This window comes from Schistocerca serialis, chromosome 7 (assembly GCF_023864345.2).
Source record: "Schistocerca serialis cubense isolate TAMUIC-IGC-003099 chromosome 7, iqSchSeri2.2, whole genome shotgun sequence".
Lineage (NCBI taxonomy): Eukaryota > Metazoa > Arthropoda > Insecta > Orthoptera > Acrididae > Schistocerca > Schistocerca serialis.
Genome location: NC_064644.1, coordinates 333,667,805 through 333,693,353, shown reverse-complemented (window position 1 = coordinate 333,693,353; position 25,549 = coordinate 333,667,805). Strand labels below are relative to the sequence as shown.

The 25,549-nt window shown below is 42.8% G+C and overlaps 1 protein-coding gene across 1 annotated transcript in view; it reads right to left on the bottom strand.

The window, feature by feature from the left end:
• LOC126412297 (cytochrome P450 6l1-like) overlaps positions 1-25,232 on the bottom strand; it is a 198,319-nt gene extending 173,087 nt beyond the window's left edge. Inside the window, exon 1 of the mRNA XM_050081817.1 lies at positions 25,132-25,232. The gene's annotated coding sequence lies outside the window, so the exon portion shown is untranslated. The remainder of the gene's footprint in view (positions 1-25,131) is intronic.
• Positions 25,233-25,549: the final 317 nt, after the last annotated feature.

Here is a 25,549-nt window from a genome sequence, read left to right as displayed (position 1 = left end):
CGACCACTGGTGACAACATCAATGTACTGTGGAGACCTCACGCCCCACGTGTTGAGCAATTCGGCGGTACGTCCACCCGGCCTCCCGCATGCCCACTATACGCCCTCGCTCAAAGTCCGTCAACTGCACATACGGTTCACGTCCACGCTGTCGCGGCATGCTACCAGTGTTAAAGACTGCGATGGAGCTCCGTATGCCACGGCAAACTGGCTGACACTGACGGCGGCGGTGCACAAATGCTGCGCAGCTAGCGCCATTCGACGGCCAACACCGCGGTTCCTGGTGTGTCCGCTGTGCCGTGCGTGTGATCATTGCTTGTACAGCCCTCTCGCAGTGTCCGGAGCAAGTATGGTGGGTCTGACACACCGGTGTCAATGTGTTCTTTTTTCCGTTTCCAGGAGTGTATTTAGAAAAAATGCGTATACCGGTTTCAGATTAGAATGGCACTTCACCTCAAGTGCTCGGCATTTCTCCTATGGCCCTTGCCAGTAACCCCCACCAACACTCTCCCCACGCGTGCTCTGCCCACTGCGCATCGGTAGATGCGATGATATTCTGTGCTGACTCTACGATCTTCATGGTTGAAACTAGCGATCTGACTAAGAGTAGGTGCGTCACCTTAGAGACAGACTGCTAGCTGGATAACGAGGTTATCCCACATTAAGAAGATCTAAGGCTGCAAGAGCTTGACCAGAAATGAAAGTGTCTGAAGTGGGAGCTCCAGATGGCCAAGTGTCTAGAGGAAATGGTATTTTGTCGGGACAGGCGAGGCATCAACTATTTATGTTAGTGCAGGTTCGAGACAGTGGTTGGCGCAGCGGTAAGAGTACTAAAAGGTGAACCAAGGGTCTTGGTGTTTAGGTCCTATACGGAAGCACTGTTATTTTCAATTTTTACCTTACTTACACTACAAATAAACCGAAATGAGTGTTTATTGATATTTTCATAAAATTAACGAAGAAAGGCAAAGAGAAATTTTGGATTGTAAATAAATGTACAGAGTGGGATTGCAAGGTGAACACGAGAACTTCATATACAAAATTACATACATTTAACATTTTTCAACTGGTGATATTCACTTGCTGTGGTGATATTCATCGTAAAAACAAGGGAAGTAATAATTTTCTTGCATGTTGCACACGTTATAAACGCCGCACTTTTACAATTTCCTGGTTCTTTAAAGTTTCTGTAGGAAGCAATCTTGATTTACATTCATAAAAGATACGCTCTCAACGCTCAGTCTGTCAGCGAAATATATATAACGCATCAAATGGTTCAGATGGCTCTGAGCACTATGAGACTTAACATCTTAGGTCATCAGTCCCCTATAACTTAGAACTACTTAAACCTAGCTAACCTAAGGGCATTACACACATCCGAGCCCGAGGCAGGATTCGAACCTGCGATCGTAGCGGTCGCGCGGTTCCACACTACATAACACTGTATAACGCATCATTTCCCGAAAATGTTGGCTAGTGATGTACAGCAGGATGTATCTGGTTGCAGTCTTCTTGAGACGAGAGGCGTTTGAAGATTTTTGATCAAATTATTTACCTGACAGTAAAAATAGCCATCACAGAGCTGCACTAGCGGAAGGCATTGGAGAGGAATCACTTTAATAGTATATGATGGCAGTCCTACTTAAGAAAAATCTCATCCTGTAATTCTGTATTTGTTTGACTTCCCAATGAGCCAATTAAAAGACGAAATTTGTTATCTTGCAAGGAGGACTTCATCACTCAGTAAAAAAAATGTATAAGGTTGTTTTAAGTTTCCCAAATTTTGGCGAAGTAATGACTTTCCAATTTTTTGCCACCCACTCATCCATCAGCTTTTGAATCTTTGGTCCAAAAGAGCCAGTACTGTCTTGTAGGCCTATGTAGACTGTTGACAATAATTTTCCTGAAAGGGTTATAGATACTGCATTGTATAAGAGTGGGTTACTTGGTTCATATTTCAGTTTATTTGCAGTGTAAGTATAGTAAAAAGTGACAATAAAAAAAAGTTTCCGCAAAGGGCTCAACCCCACGACACACATGTCTCTTCTCCTAAATTCTGTTCATTACCTCATCGTTAGTTACATGGTCTACCCATCTAATCTTCAGCATTCTTCTGTAGCACCGCTTTTCAAAAGCTTCCATTCTCTTCTTGTCTAAACTGTTTATCGTCCATGTTTCACTTCCATACATAGCTACACTCCAGACAAATACTTTTAGAAAATACTTCCTGAAACTTAAATCTACACTCCATGTTAACCAATTTTTCTTCTCTAGAAACGCTTTTCTTGCCATTACCAGTCTACATTTTATTTCTTCTCTACTTCGACCATCATTTATTTTACTTCCCACATAGCAAAACTCATTTACTACTTTAAGTGTCTCACATCCTAATCTAATTCTCTCAGAATCACCTGATTTAATTAGACTACATTCCATTATCCTCGCTTTGCTTTTGTTGACGTTCATCTTATATCCTCCTTCAAGACACTGTTCCATTCCATTCACCTGCTCTTCCAAGTCCTTTACTGTTTCTGGCATAATTAAAATGTCATCGACAAACCTCAAAGCTTTTATTTCCTCACCCTGGACTTTAATTCCTTCTCCATGTTTTTCTTTTTTCTCCTTCACTGCTTGCTCAATGTACAGACAGGATAACATCAGGGATAGTCTACAACCCTATCTCACCCCCGTCTCAATCATTGCTTCCCTTTCCCGTGCCTCGATTCTTATAACTGCCATCTGTTTTCCATATCAACTGTAAAGAGTCTTTCGCTCTCTGTATTTTACCCCTGTCACTTTTAGAATTTGAAAGAGAGTATTCTAGTCAACTTCGTCAAAAGCTCTCTCCAAGTCTACAAATGCTATAAACGTTGGTTCGCCTTTCCTTAAACTATTTTCTATGAGAAGTCGTAGGGTTAGTATTGCCTTACGTGCTCCTACATTTCTCTGGAATCCAAATTGATCTCCCCGATGTTGACTTCTACCAGTTTTTCCATTCGTTTGCAAAATATTCATGTTAGTATTTAGCAACTGTGACTTTTTAAACTGATAGTTTGGTCATTTTCACACTTGTCAGCATCTGCTTTCTTTATTCTTGAAGTCTGAGGGTATTTCACCTGTATAATATACCTTGCTCACCAGATGGAAGAGTTTTGTCATGGCTGGATCTCCCAAAGCTATCAGTAGTTCTAACAGAATGTTGTCTATTCCCAGGGCCGTATTTCGACAGGTCTTTCAGTGCTCTGTCAAATTCTTCACGCAGTATCATATCTCCTATTTCATTTTCATCTACGTCCATTTCCATAATATTGCCCTCAACTACATCTCCCTTATATAGATCCTGTATATACTCCTTCCACCTTTCTGCTTACGGGGGTATATTAGGGAAATGTAAGCCACTGATGTGGTGTCCAGTTGAAAAGCTTGCATCAACCTGTTGATCCACATTATCATTATTACCACTGTCACTTGTAAGTGTGCACTTCGATGTTATGTCGTTTAAATTATGATAAAGTCTAAGTAATTGAGTTCACTGCAATTAATCATTAAATTAAATGTCGTGTGACGTTGCTGACTGGGAAATCTCAATGGGCAATACCGGCTGCCTTGTCGGAAAGGGTATCCTTTCTCTGCGCATATCGCCCCCTTTCCCTGTGGGTGTATGAGAATGTGTCATACGAGAAGGCACAAAAAAACCGAAATAACTTTCCCGTGGGCGAGGCTTGTGTAGTACGCATTTGTGCCGCTAGGTGTATATAGCGCAACTCATCACCAGTTCAGTGCTGCCTGTGTTTTCGACCTGACTTGTTCTCTTCATCTTCAGTGATTGTTTTTGCTATCGCCTGTTTTTTTTCTGTTTTAATGTTGAAAGCAGCTTATCAAGATGATAAACTCAAGTGTACGAGTGGTTTGCTCGATTTAAAAATGGCGACATCTCGATTGATGACAAACCTCGTTCTGGACGTCCATCAACTGCGTGAATCGACGAAAATATTTTAAAAAATTCGAGAGATTGTGCTCACAGGCCGTCAACAGACAATTGAATAACTGTCAGATATCAATGGGTTACCTTGGAGCTCGGTTCAGCGAATTTGTGGTAGACAGGAGACTGGTTCTTCCACCACAAGGACGCACCTGCACACACAGCCATGGCTGTTAGACATTTTTTGGCTAAAACGGGCATGATTCTGCTCCCCAGTGCACCTTACGGGCCTGACCTGGCCCCATGTGACTTTTTTTTACTTCCATGTATGAAAAGGGACATGAAACGACACCGACTGGCAACGTTGAAGAAGTCAAAGAAAACGAGGGAGGTGCTGTCAGCCATTTCTAACGATGACTACCAAAAATGTTTCGAACGATGGAAGCACCGATGGGTCTAATGTATTCGTTGTAATGGAGAGTATTTTGAAGGGTATAAGGCTGTTTTGTAAACAACAAAGCTTTTAAAAAATAATTCCGGTTTTTTTGGTACCCCCTCGTATGCGTGTTTGTAGAGTGTAAGTGAGTGTAATCAGTGTACGTATAGCCCAATGTCGTGCTTGGGTTGTATGACGAGAAGGAGGATGATGGAAGAAGGAAGAGGAAGCCAGGTTCCGGCACTTATCCTGCTCCTCTCAAATAACACGAAGTGACCTGCCGGCCGCTGGTGGTCGAGCGGTTCTAGGCGCTTCAGTCTGGAACCGCAGGACCGCTACGCTCGCAGGTTCGAATCCTGCCTCGGGCATGGATGTGTGTGATGTTCCTAGGTTATTTAGGTTAAAGTAGTTCTAAGTTCTAGGGGACTGATGACCTGAGATGTTAAGTCCCATAGCACTCAGAGCCATTTTCAACGAAGTGACCTGCCGAGCTTAACGTCCCAAGCGATGAATGGATCAACATCAACTGTGTCACACACCCTCTTTTCATGACACACTGCGGAGAGCTTTGAAATTTAATCCATGACGTTGACGCAAAGGCTGACGCACAGGAACTTACACTACCACCTCCGTCACGTTTCCGACCGAATAGGGGCTTGAAAATTACACTCACCATCAGCATTCGAACAGCCCTACCTGGGAATCGAGCGCCGCTACACAAGCTCGCATTACCGCCCTCAACTGCGGGAACAGATGCTGCTACTATGGATCTTAACCCAACCGTGTGACAGATGTATTTCTCCGGTGTTCGGACGAATGCTTTTCAATTGACATATGTTTCTCAACTGCAAATTTATTGAATGTTCGACCCAGCCGGGAATCGAACCCGTTAGGTATGACATTCCGTCGCGATGACCACTCAGCTACCAGGGGTGGACAAGTATAATAACGTATAAATACTAAGTATGCGAAGTATTTCCATGACAGCTTCTCATACAGGTTTGGAAGGCCACAAATAGATATAAGTTGTAAATGTGAAGTTTTAGTGCACAAAAGGAGAAGCAAAAAATTTTACAGGAAGATCATTGAAACTGAAGGAAGCAGGAAGCGTGCAGAACATGTAGCAACCATTTGTTTTGTTTTAGTGCAAGATCTCCCACTGCCAAAAATTCCTGTCCAAGAAGTATTTTGCAACAGACAACTTTGAGTAAAAATCTGTAAATTCAAAAATTGAAAATTCCCGTTTCTACGTTTATTTGAGGTTTGTTGATGTCTTGTAATTCTGTCAGAGACATAACAAAACTTGGAACAGCAATTAGAACGGAATGGACAGCTTCTTGAAAGGAGGATATAAGATGAAAACCAACAAAAGCAACACAAGGGTAACGGGATATAGTCGAACATCACCTGATTTAAGGTGATGCTGAGGGAATTAGATTAGGAAATGAAACACTTAGAATAGTAGACGAGTTTTGCTGCTTGGGCAGTAAAGTAACTCATGATGGCCGAAGTAGGGAGAACATAAAATGTAGACTGGCAATGGCAAGAAAAGCGTTTATGATGAAAAGAAATTTGTTACCGTCGAATACAGATTTAAATGTTTTTGAAGCCTTTTCTGGAAGTATTTGCGTGGAGTGTAGCCATGTTTGGAACTGAAACATGACGATCTTGAAAGTGAAACATGACGATCAACAGTTTAGACACAACACCAGAATAGAAGCTTTTGAAATGTGGCGCTCCAGAAGACTGCTGAAAACGGGTAGATCACATAATTAGTGAGGAGGTACTGAACAGATTCAGGAAGTAAAGGAATTTGACTAAAAGAAGGGATCAGTTGATAGGACACATTCTGAGACATCAAGAGATCACCAGCTTAATATTGGAGGAGACTTATGAGGATTTAAAATCGTCGAGAGAGACCAAGAGACGAATACAGTAAGCAGGTTCAGAACGATGTAGTTTGCAGTAATTATTCGAAAATGAAGAGGCTTACACACAATATAGTAGCATGAAGAGCTGCATCAAACCAGTCTTCGGAATCACAGCAACACCAATAACAACAACAACGTTGACGATGAATGTCAAGCGAAAAACGGTTGTGCTGAAGTTTGCTTCTTTATAAAGGGCTGTACTGATAGTGAAATACGAATTAAGGTAACAGAGTTACATTTGTTCTCAGATGCTTCCCGGGGCAGAATCATTCAATGGTAAGATTCGTTCTGTCACTTCTAGATGTCGGAGGTTTCAAACTAATATATCATTACTTGACCTTAAGGGGTTACTTCTACCTACCATCTAACAGACAATATAGATTAATAAAGACGATAACCAGGAAATCCGACAGAGTTTACATTTCAAAAAAAGTAGAAATGATCTTTCAGCACTTACTCAAGGTACCTAACGACAGAAAAAGCAGCTTCAACATTGCCTCATTTTCATCATTTGATCAGCAAACCTGGAGCTGTCTTAACAAGAGAATACATTGATAGGCTATCTAGACATTTGTTTCCACTTCCCTTGCCATCAGTCCTAAATATCTAGCTGTGTATGGCACCAGCATATCCAGAAGGACGTGTACCGATTAATGCAAAGAAGCTAGAAGATATTAGGAAAGTAGTAAATTACATTCCGTGAAGTGTCTGATTTTTATGTTCTATTTTGGAATGGCCAACAACCTCAGACAACAATGCGTAAAATATTACAGTGCTGTGTGAAATACGGTATTTAAATATACTGCACCGTATAAAATTATATTTACAAAGTGTCTAAGGTGTGGTTTCGTACACAAATAGTGCCATACATAAAACATTTTTCTTATTCAGTTGAAGGAGGTGCTAAGCCCAAGAAATAAATTGAAGGTAATATGTCACTCTTTAACTGAAAACATTTATATTTCTTGTACGCTTTATAAAATATTATGTTTAAATGGTAACAAAAGTTTACTAATTGACAAATAGTGTAACAAATCATTATTGTGTCTTGTTCTTTCGAAGAAGGGGCTAAGTCTCACAAACAAATTGCAGGAAATATGACTCTCTTTGCTTGCAATCATTTGTTCTATTTTTATGCACAGTCATACCATAATCCCTTATCCTTTAAAAAGCATTTCAGGTTAAAATTGTTAATAAATATTAATATAAACAGTTTTATCTAATTATCTCAAAAGTAGCTCCAGTTTACATACCCCCCTTTTGATTTGATTATTTGATTAATTTTTTGAGTTCCATGGATTCTTAATCTGAGTGTATCACTTGGATATAGAATGTGTCATATTATTACAATAATAATCATATGTCAACAGTGATGAGGCTTTTCATCTAAATAATATGTAAAATCTAATTTTATTAGCTTGTTATTAACGACATTCCTCAAAACATTTCAGACCACTTGCATAGCTAACAAATATGATGAAGTGTATAAAAGAATGCTAACTGAAATTACTCTTACATGTCACCCATATACCACTAGGGGTTAGATAGATACTGCCTACAGGAAAATTAAAGAGACCTTAGGAGAAAAGAGAACAACTTGTATGAATATCAAGAGCTCAGATGGAAAAAAAGTTCCAAGCAAAGGAGCGAAGGCAGAAAGGTGAACGGATTATATAGAGGGTCTATACAAGGGCGATGTACTTGAGGACAATATTACAATATTATACAAATTGAAGAGGATGTAGATGAAGATGAAATGGGAGATACGATACCGCATGAAGAGTTTGACAGACCACTGAAAGACCTAAGTCGAAACACAGCCCCAGGAGCAGACAACATTCCATTAGAACTACTGATAGCCTTGTGAGAACCAGCCCTGACAAAACTCTACCATCTGGTGAGCAAGATGTAAGAGACAGGCTAAATACCCTCAGACTTCAAGAAGAATATAATAATAACAATCCCAAAGAAACCAAGTGTTGACAGGTGTGAAAATTACCGAACTATCAATTTAATAAGTCAAGGCTGCAAAATACTAACACAAATTCTTTACAGACGAATGGAAAAACTGGTAGAAGTGGACCTCGGGGAAGATCAGATTAGATGCTATAGAAATGTTTGAACATGTGAGGCAATAATGACCCTACGACTTATCTTAGAAGATAGATTAACCAAAGGCAAACCTATGTTTATAGCATTTGTAGACTTAGAGAAAGTTTTGACGATGTTGACTGGAATACTCTCTTTCAAATTCTGAAGGTGGCATGGATCAAATACAGGGATCGAAAGGCTATTTACAATTTGTACAGAAACCAGGTGTCAGTTATAAGAGATGAGGGACAGGACAGGGAAGCAGTGGTTGAGAAGGGAGTGTGACAGTGTTGTAGCCTATCTCTGACGTTATTCAGTCTGTATACTGAGCAATCAGTAAAGGAAACAAAAGAAAAATTTGGAGTAGGAATTAAAATCCATGGAGAAGAATTAGAAACTTTGAGGTTTGCTGATGAATTCTGTCAGAGACGGCAAAGGACTTGGAAGAGCAGTTGAATGGAAAGGACAGTGTCTTCAGAGGAGGGCATAAGATGAACATGAACAAAAGCAAAATGAGGATAATGGAATGTAGTCTAATTAAATCAGGTGATGCTGAGGGAATTAGATTAGGAAATGAGACACTTAAAGTAGTATTTAGGAAGCAAAATAACTGATGATTGTTGAAGCAGAGAGAATATTATATCTTGACTGGCTATGGCAGTTTCGATTCAGTTAGATATTTTTCTCCCATATATTCTCTCTTCTTCACATACATACATACATATATATATATATATATATATATATATATATATATATATATATATACATATACATATATACATATACATATATACATATGTATATATATATACATACATATATATATATATATATATATAATTTTAAATTAAAGCTGTATATACAACGATTTTCTGTTCTGTTTTCTTTCTCATAGTCGATGGCAACAGAGGACAGTAAAGTTTGTTGTTGTGTACATAGTTCCACGTAGTCAGCATGTACACAACTTTCCCACTAGAGCACGCCCCACTAAGTACAATAGCGCAGGCGCAGCGCTCGTCTGTCTCCGCACTACGAGATGGCGCTGCCTTAGAGACGGACCAAATTCTGCTTCCGCTGATCCACCTATTAATATGTAACGTAGCCAATGAGGTTGCTGCTAAACCTCCGATTAGTCAGTATGCATTAGTCTGCATTTATCTGCACCTGTCTGTACCAGTCTGCATTAGTATGTACCAGTCTATAGTCAAGTTTCAGTCTGCGCCTAATAAGATTATCATATTCCTGTATATAGCCATGAAGATAACTGTGTAGACACTTTGTCAAGTATCAGAGATATGTGAGAATAAGATTAACGGACCAAGACCAAAGGAACTTCAGATTGTCAGTTGTAAACAGCATCCAGAATCAAGTTACATAATGTCTATGCTTTTTATTATTTTAATAAATGTGTGTGAAAATTAATCAAGTTCTGTTTAAAGTTGGTCACCGTCAATCTGCTACTCTAAGCGTGCAAGTGGCATTTCTACCGTCTGACCTTACGGCAGAAGATAAACACGCCACGATAAGGCCACGAGACATATTGCTGACACTCGCTTACTTCGTTAGAGCGACAAGTCAAATAATCTGATGGTGTGTGTACCGAAGATCTTACAGTGCGCACACCACATTTGTATTAACGGCTTATCGGGTTATGATTAGAATACTACTACGGAATCTGAATCGTCGGAAACTTTGAAATCCTATCCGTTTAATGGCTAAAACTATGTGATATACTGTCACTGAAGTTACTATCGACACAAATCCAACAGGAGAACAGGTCTCTCACACCCCGAATACCAATGATCCGAACTAGAGATGGGTCGTTCGCGAACTAACGGGTACAAAGGAACGGGTCACCAAGTTGAACGGAATGAGCGAGGAACGAATTCTAAGGAACAGTCTTTCATAGTTCACTTCGGTCGCGGCTTTGTGCGTATAGTTCACGGGAACGGTAAACGGTCTGTCTCGTTCCCGAACGGCACGTCGGCCGGTCTCGTTCCAGCCTCGGTCCCGTTCTCGTCTGCCTCGGTCTCGCTCGGCCGGACTCGTCGTCCTTCGCGTGGCCACTCGTCGCAGTTCCACTGCCGACTGCTCATAGTTCAGTATCGAGTTGCTGTCCGTTTCGTTCGCTTCACACACTCATTCTAGATCTGTTTCAAACCTTTTTTGAACTCTGGACTTCTGATTCTTTTCGTATTCTATTCAGCGTCCTCGACTGGTAATTAAAATGTATTTTATAATTCCGTAAATTACATAAAAATTACGTGGTACGTAATACATACATCTTTTCAGGTAAGAAAACGGCGTATCCGCTTACTTCACTATTTCGACAAACAGCAGAAGAAATACTTGTAAAAAGCCAAGATATTTTTGCCGGCCACGGTGGCCGAGCGGCTCTAGGCGCCTCAGTCCGGAACCGCGTGACTGCTACGGTCGCAGGTTCGAATCCTGCCTCGGGCATGGATGTGTGTGATGTCCTTAGGTTAGTTAGGTTTAAGTAGTTCTAAGTTCTAGGGGACTGATGACCTCAGATGTTAAGTCCTATAGTTCTCAGAGCCAACCAAGATATTTTTGTTACTACACATGCAAAGGACTTTGGCACGGCACACACAAGTGGTCATTTTTCCGTCTTTTTTTATCCAAGATAAAAGAGCATGTTCATTGCAATGGAAGGCCGATCGACTTACAACCGAATGAAGCCCAAGCTTCGTAATCGAGTGTATGGCGTCACATTTTGTAAAGAGAATATGATAACGCCTACAATATTATTTCAGTGGTACAGAGTGGCGGACGAAAAATCGGCCTTGAGTGTTAGACTGCCCATTGTCGCTTAACAATCGTCATCTATTTTCCGAAGTTGTTTGCATTAGCTTATTTGTTATTTCTTCACTGCCTAATTATTACATGTTTATCTATTCTGCACGTAGCGATCAACAAATCGTGCGTAATTGGCGAGCAGTCTGTACTCGGGGCCGGTTTCCCGTGTGCCACCTTATTTCAGTTAGATCAGCCACATAACGCTACCGTTGACTAAATGAGATGTTTTGCAGAATCACGAAAATTACAGAATTCTGTTATGAATAAAAACTCTTACTCCTGGGGGGAGTCACCTATGCTACTAATTTTCAATTTTTCTTAAGAACCATATACCAAGCACAATGAAGGATGGACGAGTAAAAAAGAACGGTTCCCAAAAAAGAGTGATCACCAGTGAACGAGTTCCGAAGAACTTTGCCCATCTCTAATCCGAACCAAGTTACCCAGTCATTTTAAAGGACTTCAATTCCCAATCAAGATTTCGTTGGCAATGGACAGAGAGGGAGAGTGGGAGGAGATGAACAAAGAGAGGGTGAGGAGGAGATGGACAGAGAGGAGATGGGAACGAGATTAGGACACATATTTAATTCCCATATAGATTTAGTAATTATTTTGAAGCATCGCCGAGTTCGCTAGTGATATAATAATTTCGTGTGGCTCAATGGTCTGGGGCGAGTCTTTGAATTGTACACCAAATCGGTGACTTGCTTGCCCGTGACCTACGTCATTTATCCACCTGCTGAAAGGGGACCTGCAGTTTAACGTGGAATCCGAACTGTGTGTCGTTTCTAGCACTCCTCACATCGTTGAGACGTGACGGTTACGTTAAAACGAACACTGAAAAATCCATGGTTCGATTGAGGTTTGATGCGCGACTTCGTGGTTACTGCTGTACCGCCAGGCCCGACATATTTCTTCTTTGACGTACTATGAAACGTATTTTGGTGGGCCCTAATTATTTCTAAGCATTAATACATATGTACAATTATGCTAAATTAAGGTCACCAACAGTGCTATGACGGGCGAGCCAGATTAAATTAGTCGCTTCTTCTATACTGCTAATCAGTGCCCTGTTTCACTGCAACTGCTTTTAAAACACTGTCTGATCCGACCACTGAATTGGAAAACGACCACTGCAGGCACCTAATAAAATTTCTCCGACTAGTTTACGGTATCTCCTTCTCAAACAAAAATGGGTAAGCCTAAAACTAAGAGGAAGGGCGACACACACAAAAACACGGCAAGTTTCCCCTGGAACAACTGAATTTTTTTTCTACACTGTCCAGTCACATTACTATGCCCACCTGTTAGTCAAAAGCGTGCATAGCCACCTTTTACAGCGCAGTCCACTGCGAGTCGTTGAGGAAGAGAGTCAAGAGGTTTTGGAAGGTACCAACAGGGGTGTGGAGCAATGCTGTGGCCAGCTGCGCTAGAATTCTCGGTTGGCGACCACATAACAGCCCCATCGAGATGGTCCCACAGCTTCTCGATTGAGTTTTTCTTTCCCGAAACTGAAAAATGGCTTGAATAGGCTTCACTTTGGGACTCCGGAGTACATTCGAAAGAATGTGACCAACATGTTAAAAGCTGTACAGCTGAAGCCTTTCAGCGCTCCTACGAAGACTCGGAACGGCTATTACACCGGTTTGTAGTTGCCGAAGGAAACTATTTTGAAGGGGAAAAAAACATTAAAAACTTCGGTAGATAAAAAAATCAGTCTCATTACTATTCTCACACACCTTATATTTCACTATAGTTTTAGTGGTAGTTCTTGATTGTTGTAAAATATGTTACTTGAGTTTAGCCAATCTGACCGAAGAAACTGCAGTTTTTGTGCTTTAGTAATTACAGGTTTTGTTCTCTTTTATCCGACTGTTCCTTTATAACCTATTGCTAACGGACGCACTGCTCGTTGGATATTCCGATGTACAGTGCTTGCCACATGAATCACTGGCACGCAGCTTTAAGATATTAGTTTTCACAGCAGAGTAGCTACGAAGGGAATGACATGCAGTGTTAAGCGTACGGTGATAATGAAATACGGAAAATACGCCTCACGACTTCCATGCAGGCGTCCCTGAACCTCCAGCTACACTCCAAGTGCTGGAAATTAGATAGGCATGAGAGAGCCTAACGAATTGCGTTATCTTTTTCCAGCGAGCGTGTAGTGGGGAATATCGTCACCAATGTTAACGTAAAATAAGTGCATGGCAAATTCGACGAAATGTGATGGCGTTTTAAAAAGGTAAGACGTCTTGCCGCGCGCGAGATACAATTTTACGGCCAATGAATTTCGCTATAGCCCTTCCGCGGAGCGTAGATTGAGTCAGCGTACTGGCAAGTACTCCGATAGATGGAAAATGCTGGGGCCTCGCGACGACCGTGTCCGAAACTCGGGGAGCGGTCCTGCTCAACCCACAAATTCGATTACAGTGCTGTCGGCCAGGGGAGAACGGCAAACTCGTCCTGGTGCTCTTCGAACCAAGCACTTACACTGCGTGTAACACGTTGCATTGTCCTGCTGGTAGATGCTATCGTGCCGAGGAAAGACTACATATAGGGGTAGACAAGATCTCCAAGGACAGGTGAATACTTGTGTTGATCGATAGTGCCTTCCACAACGACGAAAACATTCCCCAGACTATAATACTCCCCCCTCCTGCCTGGACCTTCCCGACGATTATTGTAAGATGTTTACTTTCAGTCGTTTCACGCCGTACACGCCAACGGCGATCTGTCTGATGGAGCATAAATCGTGATTCATCTGAAAAGTCCACCTGTCGCCACTCAGAAAACATCCAGCTGCGGTCATGGGGTGCAAATTCTAGCCTTCCTCGCCGCTGCACAGCAGTCAGCATGAGCGCATATGTCATGCACAGTATACTTTAACCCGGACGGCATGCGAACTGTTTACAAACTAAGCCAATTCGGAAATGCTTCCCTCAGTGTCTCTAAAGCCAATGATCATGCCCATGATCGCTCAGTTTCCGCAATGCGGCAACGACTGCACTGTTTTCCGCATCCCCCGACACGTTTTATGTACCTTCCACTGCTAATGATTCCACCTGCCGTCTGTGAGTACCTGTTGCACGTCAACGTCAAACATGAGCGGGGGTCACATTAATGTGAATGGATCGTGTGTAACACCTTGCGAAGGCCACCTTGTTCTTATCAAATACACTACTGGCAATTAAAATTGCTACACCACGAAGATGACGTGCTACAGACGCGAAATTTTACCGACAGGAAGAAGATGCTGTGATATGCAAATGATTAGCTTGTCAGAGCATTCACACAAGGTTGGCGCCGGTGGCGACACCTACAAAGTGCTGACATGAGGAAAGTTTCCAACCGATTTCTCATACATAAACAGCAGTTGACCGTCGTTGCCTGGTGAAACGTTGTTGTAACGCCTCATGTAAGGAGGAGAAATGCGTACCATCACGTTTCCGCCTTTGATAAAGGTCGGATTGTGACCTATCGCGATTGCGGTTTATCGTATCGTGACATTGCTGCTCGCGTTGGTCGAGATCCAATGACTATTAGCAGAATATGTAATCGGTGGGTTCAGGAGGATAATACGGAACGCCGTGCTGGATCCCAACGGCCTCGTATCACTAGCAGTCGAGATGACAGGCATCTTATCCGCATGGCTGTAGCAGATCGTGCAGCCACGTCTCGATCACTGAGTCAACAGATGGGGACGTTTGCAACACAACAACCATCTGCACGAATAGTTCGACGACGTTTGCACCAGCATGGACTATAAGCTCGGAGACCATGGTTGCGGTTACCCTTGACGCTGCATCACAGACAGGAGCGCCTGCGATGGTGTACTCAACGACGATCCTCTGTGCACGAATGGCAAAACGTCTTTTTTTTCGGATGAATCCAGGTTCTGTTTACAGCATCATAACGGTCGCATCCGTGTTTGGCGACATCGCGGTGAACGCACATCGGAAGCGTGTATTCGTTAACGCCATACTGGCGTATCACCCGGAGTGATGGTATGGGGTGCCATTGGTTACACGTCTGGGTCACCTCTTGTTCGCATTGACGCACTTTGAACAGTGGACGTTACATTTCGGATGTGTTACGACTCGCGGCTCTACCCTTCACTTTTTCGGATGAATCCAGGTTCTGTTTACAGCATCATGATGGTCACATCTGTGTTTGGCGACATCGCGGTGAACGCACTTCGGAAGCGTGTATTCGTCATCGCCATACTGGCGTATCACCCGGCGTGATGGTATGGGGTGCCACTGGTTACACGTCTCGGTCACCTCTTGTTAGCATTGGCGGCACTTTGAACAGTGGACGTTACATTTCAGATGTGTTACGACCCGTGGCTCTACCCTTCATTCGATCCCTGCGAAACCCTACATTTCAGCAGGATAATGCACGATCGCATGTTGCAGGTCCTGTACGGGCCTTTCTGGATACAGAAAATGTTCGACTGCTGCCCCGGCCAGCACATTCTCCAGATCTCTCACCAATTGAGAACGTCTGGTCAATGGTGGCCGAGCAACTGGCTCGTCACAATACGCCAGTCACTACTCTTGATGAACTGTGGAATCGTGTTGAAGCTGCATGGGCAGCTGTACCTGTACACGCCATCCAAGCTCTGTTTGACTCAATGCCCAGGCGTATCAAGACCGTTATTACGGCCAGACGTGGTTGTTCTGGGTACTGATTTCTCAGCATCTATTCACCCTAATTCCGTGAAAATGTAATCACATGTCAGTTCTAGTATAATATATTTGTCCAATGAATACCCGTTTATCATCTGCATTTCTTCTTGGTGTAGCAATTTTAATGGCCAGTAGTGTAATACCTACAGATAGCTTCTGTCTCCATGTTCTGAGGTTTCAGTCCACCTAGCAAATTATCGCTCACAAAGTCGCTCCCTTTTCTCACAAAAACCGGAAAACAACTACCAGGTATTTCAAAATGAATATCGAGATTTTAATATTCTAAAAATTTTGAAATTGATAAATAATACATCGAATAAAAGACCAATTCTAACAATTGTATATCTGTGCTTGTGCACTGTCCCCTGTCTCTTCCGTTAGAAAGTGCACTGTCCCCTGTCTCTTCCGTTAGAAAGTGCAAATAGCAAAGATGGCGACTAGTGAATAAAAAGGATTGCAAGGACTGAAGCTGTTGTTACAATGCAACTTGCCTTCCATATTAAGTTCCGTTGTAGTCCACCAAGTGATAACATCTGTAGATGATATCATCACTTTGAAGACACCGGCTGTCGTTGCAAAGGGAAGAGTACAGGACGATCAACGGTGACTGAAGAACGTGCCGAACGAGTGTGAGAGTCTTTCGCTCGTAAGCACAAGAAATCTGTTCGCAAGGCTACACGTGAATTAACAATTCTAATGACGTCTGTGTCGAGACCTTTATAGAGACGGTTACAAGTACGTCCTTATCGTTTGCAGTTGCTACAAGTTCTACAGCCGAAAGACTACAGTGTAAATGCCAACTATGCAAACGAAATGTTGGTGGATGATGATGAAGGTTTTCTGGATAGTGTCATCTTCAGTGATAAATCATCATTTCACTTAAGTGAAAATGTAAAAAAAACATATTGTGCGTACCTGTGAGACAGCAAATCCACACAAGGTGGTACAGATGCAATGAGATTCTTCTAAATGGGGTGTGTTTTGTGCCACAATCCGGTAAAATGTTTATGGGCCTTTGTTTTTCGGTGAAACAACTATAACTGGTATTTCTTACAGAGTCATAATTATTGAACTATATGAAATAAAATCGTCATAACTTCTGAACGGTTTGCCTTAGGACCTTCAAACCGCACGATTGGTCGTGGGACATGATGGGAATCAGCTGCGCATGCGAGACAAAGCCCACATTCATTTGGACGGGTTCGTCAATAAGCAAAAACGGCGCATTTGGGGGGACTGAGAATCCGTATTTCGCTATCGAGAAGTCTCTTCATCCTCAACGGGTGACTGTGTGGTGTGCAGCGTCCAGTCACGGAATAATTGGTACGATATTCCCTGATGGTGAATATATATATATATATAGAGGATCTATACAAGGGCGATGTACTTGAGGACAATATTATACAAATTGAAGAGGATGTAGATGAAGATGAAATGGGAGATACGATACTGCGTGAAGAGTTTGACAGAGCACTGAAAGACCTGAGTCGAAACAAGGCCCCGGCAGTAGACAACATTCCATTAGAACTACTGACGGCCTTGGGAGAGCCAGTCCTGACAAAACTCTACCATCTGGTGAGCAAGATGTATGAGACAGGTGAAATACCCTCAGACTTCAAGAAGAATATAATAATTCCAATCCCAAAGAAAACAGGTGTTGACAGATGTGAAAATTACCGAACTATCAGTTTAATAAGTCACGGCTGCAAAATACTAACGCGAATTCTTTACAGACGAATGGAAAAACTAGTAGAATCCGACCTTGGGGAAGATCAGTTAGGATTCCGTAGAAATATTGGAACACGTGAGGCAATACTGACCCTACGACTTATCTTAGAACCTAGATTAAGGAAAGGCAAACCTACGTTTCTAGCATTTGTAGACTTAGAGAAAGCTTTTGACACTTAAAGCAGTAATGGAGTTTTGCTATTTGGGGGGCAGTATAACTGGTGACGGTCGATATAGAGAGGATATAAAATGTATACTGGCAATGGCAAGGAAAGCGTTTCTGAAGAAGAGAAATTTGTTAACATCGAGTATAGATTTAAGTGTCAGGAAGTCGTTTCTGAAAGTATTTGTGTGGAGTGTAGCCATGTATGGAAGTGAAACATGGACGATAAATAGTTTGGACAAGAAGAGAATAGAAGCTTTCGAAATGTGGTGCTACAGGAGATTGCTGAAGATTAGATGGGTATATCACATAACTAATGAGGACGTATTGAATAGAATTGGGGAGACGAGGAGTTTGTGGCACAACTTGACAAGAAGAAGGGACCGGTTGGTAGGACATATTCTGAGGCATCAGGGGATCACCAATTTAGCATTGGAGGGCAGCGTGGAGGGTAAAAATCGTAGAGGGAGACCAAGAGATGAATACACTAAGCAGATTCAGAAGGATGTAGGTTGCAGTAAGTACTGGGAGATGAAAAGCTTGCACAGGATAGAGTTGCATGGAGAGCTCTCCAGTCTCTGGACTGAAGACCACAACAACAACAAAAACAACAACAACAATTCACTGATGGCACGGTGACTTTTGGAAGATGATTTCACCCCCATTATCCAATGTGATCCTGATTTCGACAAGATATGGTTCATGCAAGACGGACATCGAAGCAGGAAAGTGTTTGACGTCCTGAAGGAGCACTTTGGGGACCGTATTGTGGCTCTGGCGTACCCAGAGGCCACTAGCATGGGCCTCGGTTGGCCGCCTTATACTCCGGACCTGAACACCTGCGACTCGTTTTTGTGGGACTATATTAAAGACAAGGTGTACAGAATAACCCCAAAATCATTGCTGAGCCATTCAGGAGGTCATCGACGTTCCGACACTTCAGCGGGTCACTCAGAATTTCGCTATTCGCCTGAGCCACATCATCACCACTGATGGAAGGCATATGGAACATGTCATAACTTAAATCCGAATATCTGTAGCGACGTTTACACGTTGAATAAAGTGTGTGCACCTCTGTAGTTTGTAACTGTTTTACATTTTTCTTCTATAACTGTCACCCTGTAGATTGGCGCGTTACTACTATGGTTCTTTCCTCTACTGGAAGAGGGTAAACCACGGAACTTTGTTTGGCAGCAAGATGGTACGCTTTCTCCCTGCGTAGCTCAGTATGCGGTTGGTTAAACAACTTATATCATCTACATACATGGAATAGTCAGGGCTCGGAAACAAAATATGAGTAGTACCTGCGGCATAAAGGTCAACAGAGAGATACACTTTAATATTCTGCTACGTGCAGACCATCCAATAAATATCGAGAAGAAGATGATCTTCAAAGAGCGCTTTATGTATATAACATCAGCATCCCCACTAATAAAACAAAGGTCATTAAATTCAATGGCCGGCCGGAGTGGCCGTGCGGTTCTAGGCGCTACAGTCTGGAGCCGAACGACCGCTACGGTCGCAGATTCGAATCCTGCCTCGGGCATGGATGTGTGTGATGTCCTTAGGTTAGTTAGGTTTAATTAGTTCTAAGTTCTAGGCGACTGATGACCTCAGAAGTTAAGTCGCATAGTGCTCAGAGTCATTTGAACATTCAATGGAAAATCGTCCATAAGATCTAAAATTATAATATTTGATGTAATAATGGGAAAAGTAGGCCCTTTCAACATATCTGGCTGTAACACAGAACGAAATTTCGACATTGAAAAGATCCTAAAATTTAAAGCAATCTGTAGAAGAATCAGAAATACGCTACAAAAAGCAGCCACGAAAGAGACAAAGATGGAGTTTTATAAAGTCATGGCAGTGCCCTCTAAGCTGTATGGGTCTTAAGCCTGGGTTCCGAAGCAAAAAGATATGAGGAAGATCCAGGCTGTGGAAATGAGATTTCTCTACAGTTTTAAAGATCGCTTCGTATTCAAGACATTACAAATGTACTGCAAGGTGTGTATGTATTTGTGCGGTTCGGCTCCTAGTAGCCTAGACCCCCCCCCCGCCCACGTCCCGAGAACGTCTCATACCAGACGAGTGTAACCCCAAATGTTTGCGTGGTTGAGTAATTATGGTGTACGCGTACATGGATATGGTGTTTGCGCAGCGATCGCCAACATAGTGTAACTGAAGCAGAATAAAGGGAATCAGCCCGCATTCGCCGAGGCAGATGGAAATCCGCATTAAAAACCATCCACTGGCTGGCCAGCACACCAGACCTTGACACCAATCCGCCAGGCGGATTCGTGACAGGCACCGGCACGTCTTCCTGCTCGGAAAGCAGCACGTTAGACCGCGTGGCTAGCCGGGCGGGCAATTACAAGGTCATTTAATCCTCAAGAAAATAGATCTTAATGGGGCAGATGATGGGAATATGAAAACAGAATGCATGAAAGTAGACTTCCAAAACAATTTCTTGACCGTAAATGTAGATGGACATAACATCAATACACTGGCAAGCCACCTGACGGCATGTGGCGGCGGATGCTTCTGGTAGCACCAACCTCCCCCCTCCCCCCCCCACCAATTTACCAATTTACGAGGTATGAACATCTCAATTGCTGTTGCTACTACACTCCTGGAAATTGAAATAAGAACACCGTGAATTCATTGTCCCAGGAAGGGGAAACTTTATTGACACATTCCTGTGGTCAGATACATCACATGATCACACTGAAAGAACCACAGGCACATAGACACAGGCAACAGAGCATGCACAATGTCGGCACTAGTACAGTGTATATCCACCTTTCGCAGCAATGCAGGCTGCTATTCTCCCATGGAGACGATCGTAGAGATGCTGAATGTAGTCCTGTGGAACGGCTTGCCATGCCATTTCCACCTGGCGCCTCAGTTGGACCAGCGTTCGTGCTGGACGTGCAGACCGCGTGAGACGACGCTTCATCCAGTCCCAAACATGCTCAATGGGGGACAGATCCGGAGATCTTGCTGGCCAGGGTAGTTCACTTACACCTTCTAGAGCACGTTGGGTGGCACGGGATACATGCGGACGTGCATTGTCCTGTTGGAACAGCAAGTTCCCTTGCCGGCCTAGGAATGGTAGAACGATGGGTTCGATGACGGTTTGGATGTACCGTGCACTATTCAGTGTCCCCTCGACGATCACCAGTGGTGTACGGCCAGTGTAGGAGATCGTTCCCCACACCATGATGCCGGGTGTTGGCCCTGTGTGCCTCGGTCGTATGCAGTCCTGATTGTGACGCTCACCTGCACGGCGCCAAACACGCATACGACCATCATTGACACCAAGGCAGAAGCGACTCTCATCGCTGAAGACGACACGTCTCCATTCGTCCCTCCATTCACGCCTGTCGGGACACCACTGGAGGCGGGCTGCACGATGTTGGGGCGTGAGCGGAAGACGGCCTAACGGTGTGCGGGACCGTAGCCCAGCTTCATGGAGACGGTTGCGAATGGTCCTCGCCGATACCCCAGGAGCAACAGTGTCCCTAATTTGCTGGGAAGTGGCGGTGCGGTCCCCTATGGCACTGCGTAGATCCTACTGTCTTGGCGTGCATCCGTGCGTCGCCGCGGTCCGGTCCCAGGTCGACGGGTACGTGCACCTTCCGCCGACCACTGGCGACAACATCGATGTACTGTGGAGACCTCACGCCCCACGTGTTGAGCAATTCGGCGGTACGTCCACCCGGCCTCCCGCATGCCCACTATATGCCCTCGCACAAAGTCCGTCAACTGCACATACGGTTCACGTCCACGCTGTCGCGGCATGCTACCAGTGTTAAAGACTGCGATGGAGCTCCGTATGCCACGGCAAACTGGCTGACACTGACGGCGGCGGTGCACAAATGCTGCGCAGCTAGCGCCATTCGACGGCCAACACCGCGGTTCCTGGTGTGTCCGCTGTGCCGTGCGTGTGATCATTGCTTGTACAGCCCTCTCGCAGTGTCCGGAGCAAGTATGGTGGGTCTGACACACCGGTGTCAATGTGTTCTTTTTTCCATTTCCAGGAGTGTATATCTTTGAATTTGAGCCACATCTCGTCTACATTTGCATTATCCGATTTTTAAATAAAATTATTTGCGTTTGTTTCTGGTGGATTTGGAAGAAACGGTATTGTGATCACCAATACCTGTATCAGTCATGATGCTCTCTATTAGCGGTTTTTTTTTTTTTTCATACGACAGGCAGCTGAGGACCATGCTTGTTTGGCTGTCTAATGTGTTCAGGTTATGCTGTTGAGCGATTTATGTGCAACAATGTGTGCCGACTCCAAAGGAAGCGCCTTCGAGTTAATAGGTGATTACAGACAAAAGAAACTCGTGTCGAACGCCGCTTCTAATGATTATTTGAATAAAAACTTGAGAAATGATGTCCTCAGCGTCAAGTATTAGAAAAAAAGTCTCTGATAATATTACTGTAAAGAACAAGATAGCGTAAGTTTCGAAGAAAAAAAAACAGGAAGGAATAAGCCAGAAATTTATAAAAAGTGTGTACGAAAACTGGACGAATATCCGTGCTATGGCGACTTAATTGCACCACTAAACAGCCTGACTTCTGAACAAAGGAAATGATGAGGTTTGTATAGCTCCTCAACAGACTACTACAAATAAAAATTCACTTCCAATGGATTCTGACCTCTGTGAAATTCACAAGTTTGTCGAGTCGGAGGATGTTAATCTTCATACAATATTTCGTTATTAAAGTTGTGTAAACAACGTTTTTATAAAGTAAAGTACAAATGACGTGTCTCAAGTTAATTAACTTTCACATGGAGATTAAGAACATCCATTAAGAATTTCTCAGTTTCGGGAATAATCACTGAAATGCTTTGTTTTTAAATATGAAAGAAGTAGTTCAAAATCCCGTAAGTAGCCGGCTATAACTAACGAAATTTTATTTCGAGCCTTATGGTTGCAGTTTCCCTGACAGACAATCTAAAATGTCGTTGTGACCCCCTTCTGAAATTTGCAAACAAAACGTTGCCACTTTGTATTTCTCCTTCTGCATTATTTAGACACTTCTTTACCTACAGTCGCTTTTGCGTTTTCTTTTTCTCACACCTTTTCATCGCAATAAACGTAGCACAAACTCCCAGGCAAAGAACGGAATCCTTAGCAGACTGCTTGTGCAATGTGGTAACTTGTGGACACATCAACGCCATGCATAGATGTGTTCTTTCCACAAATTTTTGTGTATGCCCTTCTATTCCCAATATGTCTGCTATTACGCACGAGGAAAGAGGCGTCATGTGGACACGCTTTAAGATTAAAAAGTTATGTGTCATATGCTACGATAAGTAAATCTGACAGTCGTAACAGATAGTCTATATATTGCATCTAATAGCAACTTACACGTGATAGTCACAGGTGGCGTGACAGAAACAAAATGTATAAAAGTAACGACTTACATACTCTCATAGACACTAGTGTGAAACAAACTACGGACATATTTCTCACGCGCAATGCTTCCGCCGTAAAATAACTACTAAGCACAGGGCGTACACATACAGGAAATATATTCAGAACCGAATTGTCTGATTATCACATACGTTATTTCTCGAAGGTGTTTTTTTCGTCGGTACGTCATATCTCCCGTATAAATTAATTACGATTAATTATTGGGAAATCATTTTCAAGATTTTGTGCACCGCTAATGACGAAAAATATATAAATAGTTTAAATTTAATGTTTTCGTTAATACACTTTATTTTGAATTTTTTTTATATAAAAACGATGTAGAAGGTGTAATCTCTTGACAATGTTTAGCTAACGTGCATGAAAGCTATTGCAGTTGCTTATATGCTTTACTCAAGTTTAGTGCCTCGAATGCGATTTCGATCGTACACGTCGATATAAAGAATTTAGAAGGCGCCATCTATTGACAATCTAATTTTATTAGTATGCATGTTTACTTTATTTAAGCAAATGTTGTATACTGTGCGAATGAACTGAATTACATGAAACCGTTAATCTGCATCACCAGCAAAGGTTAAACAAACTCATACGGCCAGGAATATCCATTTATTGTTAATTTTTCTTAACAAATGAATAATTAAAAAAATTAAAACTGTCAGAAGTCTGCTAACTTCTTCCTTCCTGTAATTCAGTCTTCCACATTCCCATGGACCGAGCGATTTGGCGCAGTCGTTAGCACACTGGACTCCCATTCGGGAGTAAGCCGCTTCAAACCCGCGTCCGGCCATCCTGATTTAGGCTTTCTGTGATTGCCTTAAATCCCTTCAGGTAAATTCTGGGATGGTTCCTGTACAAAGGCACAGCCGACTTTCTCCCCCATCTTTCCCTAATCCGATGGGGCCGATGACCTGGCTGTTTGAATCTCTCCCCAAAATTAACCAACCAACCAATTCCCACGGGGCACAACATGCAGACCGAGAGGGAGTCCTCCGATTCAATGCTCAACGGCAAGAATTAGTGCAAGACAACGACTTTGTGTCATGAACTTACTGACTTCTCCTCTATCAAAATGTCTCTGCTAGAAGACAGATACATTAACTTACAAAAAACATATTATCGTTCTGTCCGTCTTTTCCCTAAAGACTATGAAGCGCAAACACATAATTCTGGTAACGTTGACCAAAAGTGCGTTCATTGCTCTGCATGGCTGTATACAGGAGAGTTCAACGACAATTCAGCTACCATGTGTCGCCACAATGGAAAGGTTAACTTGGAGCCCATTAAAGTTTGTGAAGAGCTTCAAAAACTCACAGAGCAAAATGACGACTATACGAAGAACTACCTAGAAAATATTAGACAATTTAAAAATACTCTGGCATTTCTTTCGGTTAGACATTCCTGGTAGTGGACCATACTACTTAAAAATTCGTAAAATTCATCGGCGGGTTTGTCATACCGTTAGGAAGTTTGCAACCTCCTGCAGGATTTGCACCAACTTACGTTGACCTCTTCACTATACATTTTGATACTGCATTACGACATACAAAAAATAAAACTAATCTGAGAAACCTGTTTTTTACATGTTTTATAGTTAACCATATTGTATATGATCACATCGATGTTCGACAGTGACACTAATATCTGTTACTTCCGTTCAAAATATAATAAGTTTTATTAATAAATGCTTGCATTTACATATTTCTCCGTTATTACCTACCAGTGATTGATCAGAATACATTGCGAATTACTTGATCCCATAGACAAATAACTCGATCTCACGTAATAAACGTACGTGGCAGTTGCGTCTAGTGTATGACCAGATGAAATTTTACACAAGATAATAGCTCGTGGATATTAGCTAGTGTTTGTGTTGGTTAGGTTGTAAGCTAGGAGCGGTACCCACCTGGCGGAAGTGTTGGCTCCAGCGGCGGCTGCGGTAGACTGCGCCGGCGGTCTAGTCCTCTGGCCGCACTGTTATTATCATTGGCATTGTCATTCGCCGGAGTACCTGCTGCGAGCGCGCACGCCCTGCAAACAGCCGCCTTAACCGGCCCAGGGGGACGCCACTCAAGGCGTGCCGACTAAATTCCTTTCTCCGCTCGTAATCGGCACATTTGCGAATTGGCGTCGAGTTCCGTGACAGCAGTCCCTGACCACTGGACGTCGAGGGACATTCGCGGGGCCCTCGACTATGCGACTACGAAAGGTAGCCACTAGTATACAGGGAGGTCCATTGATCGTGACTCGTCCAAATATCTCACGAAATGAGCATCAAAAGAAAAAACTACAAAGAACGAAACTCTTCTAGCTTGAAGGGGGAA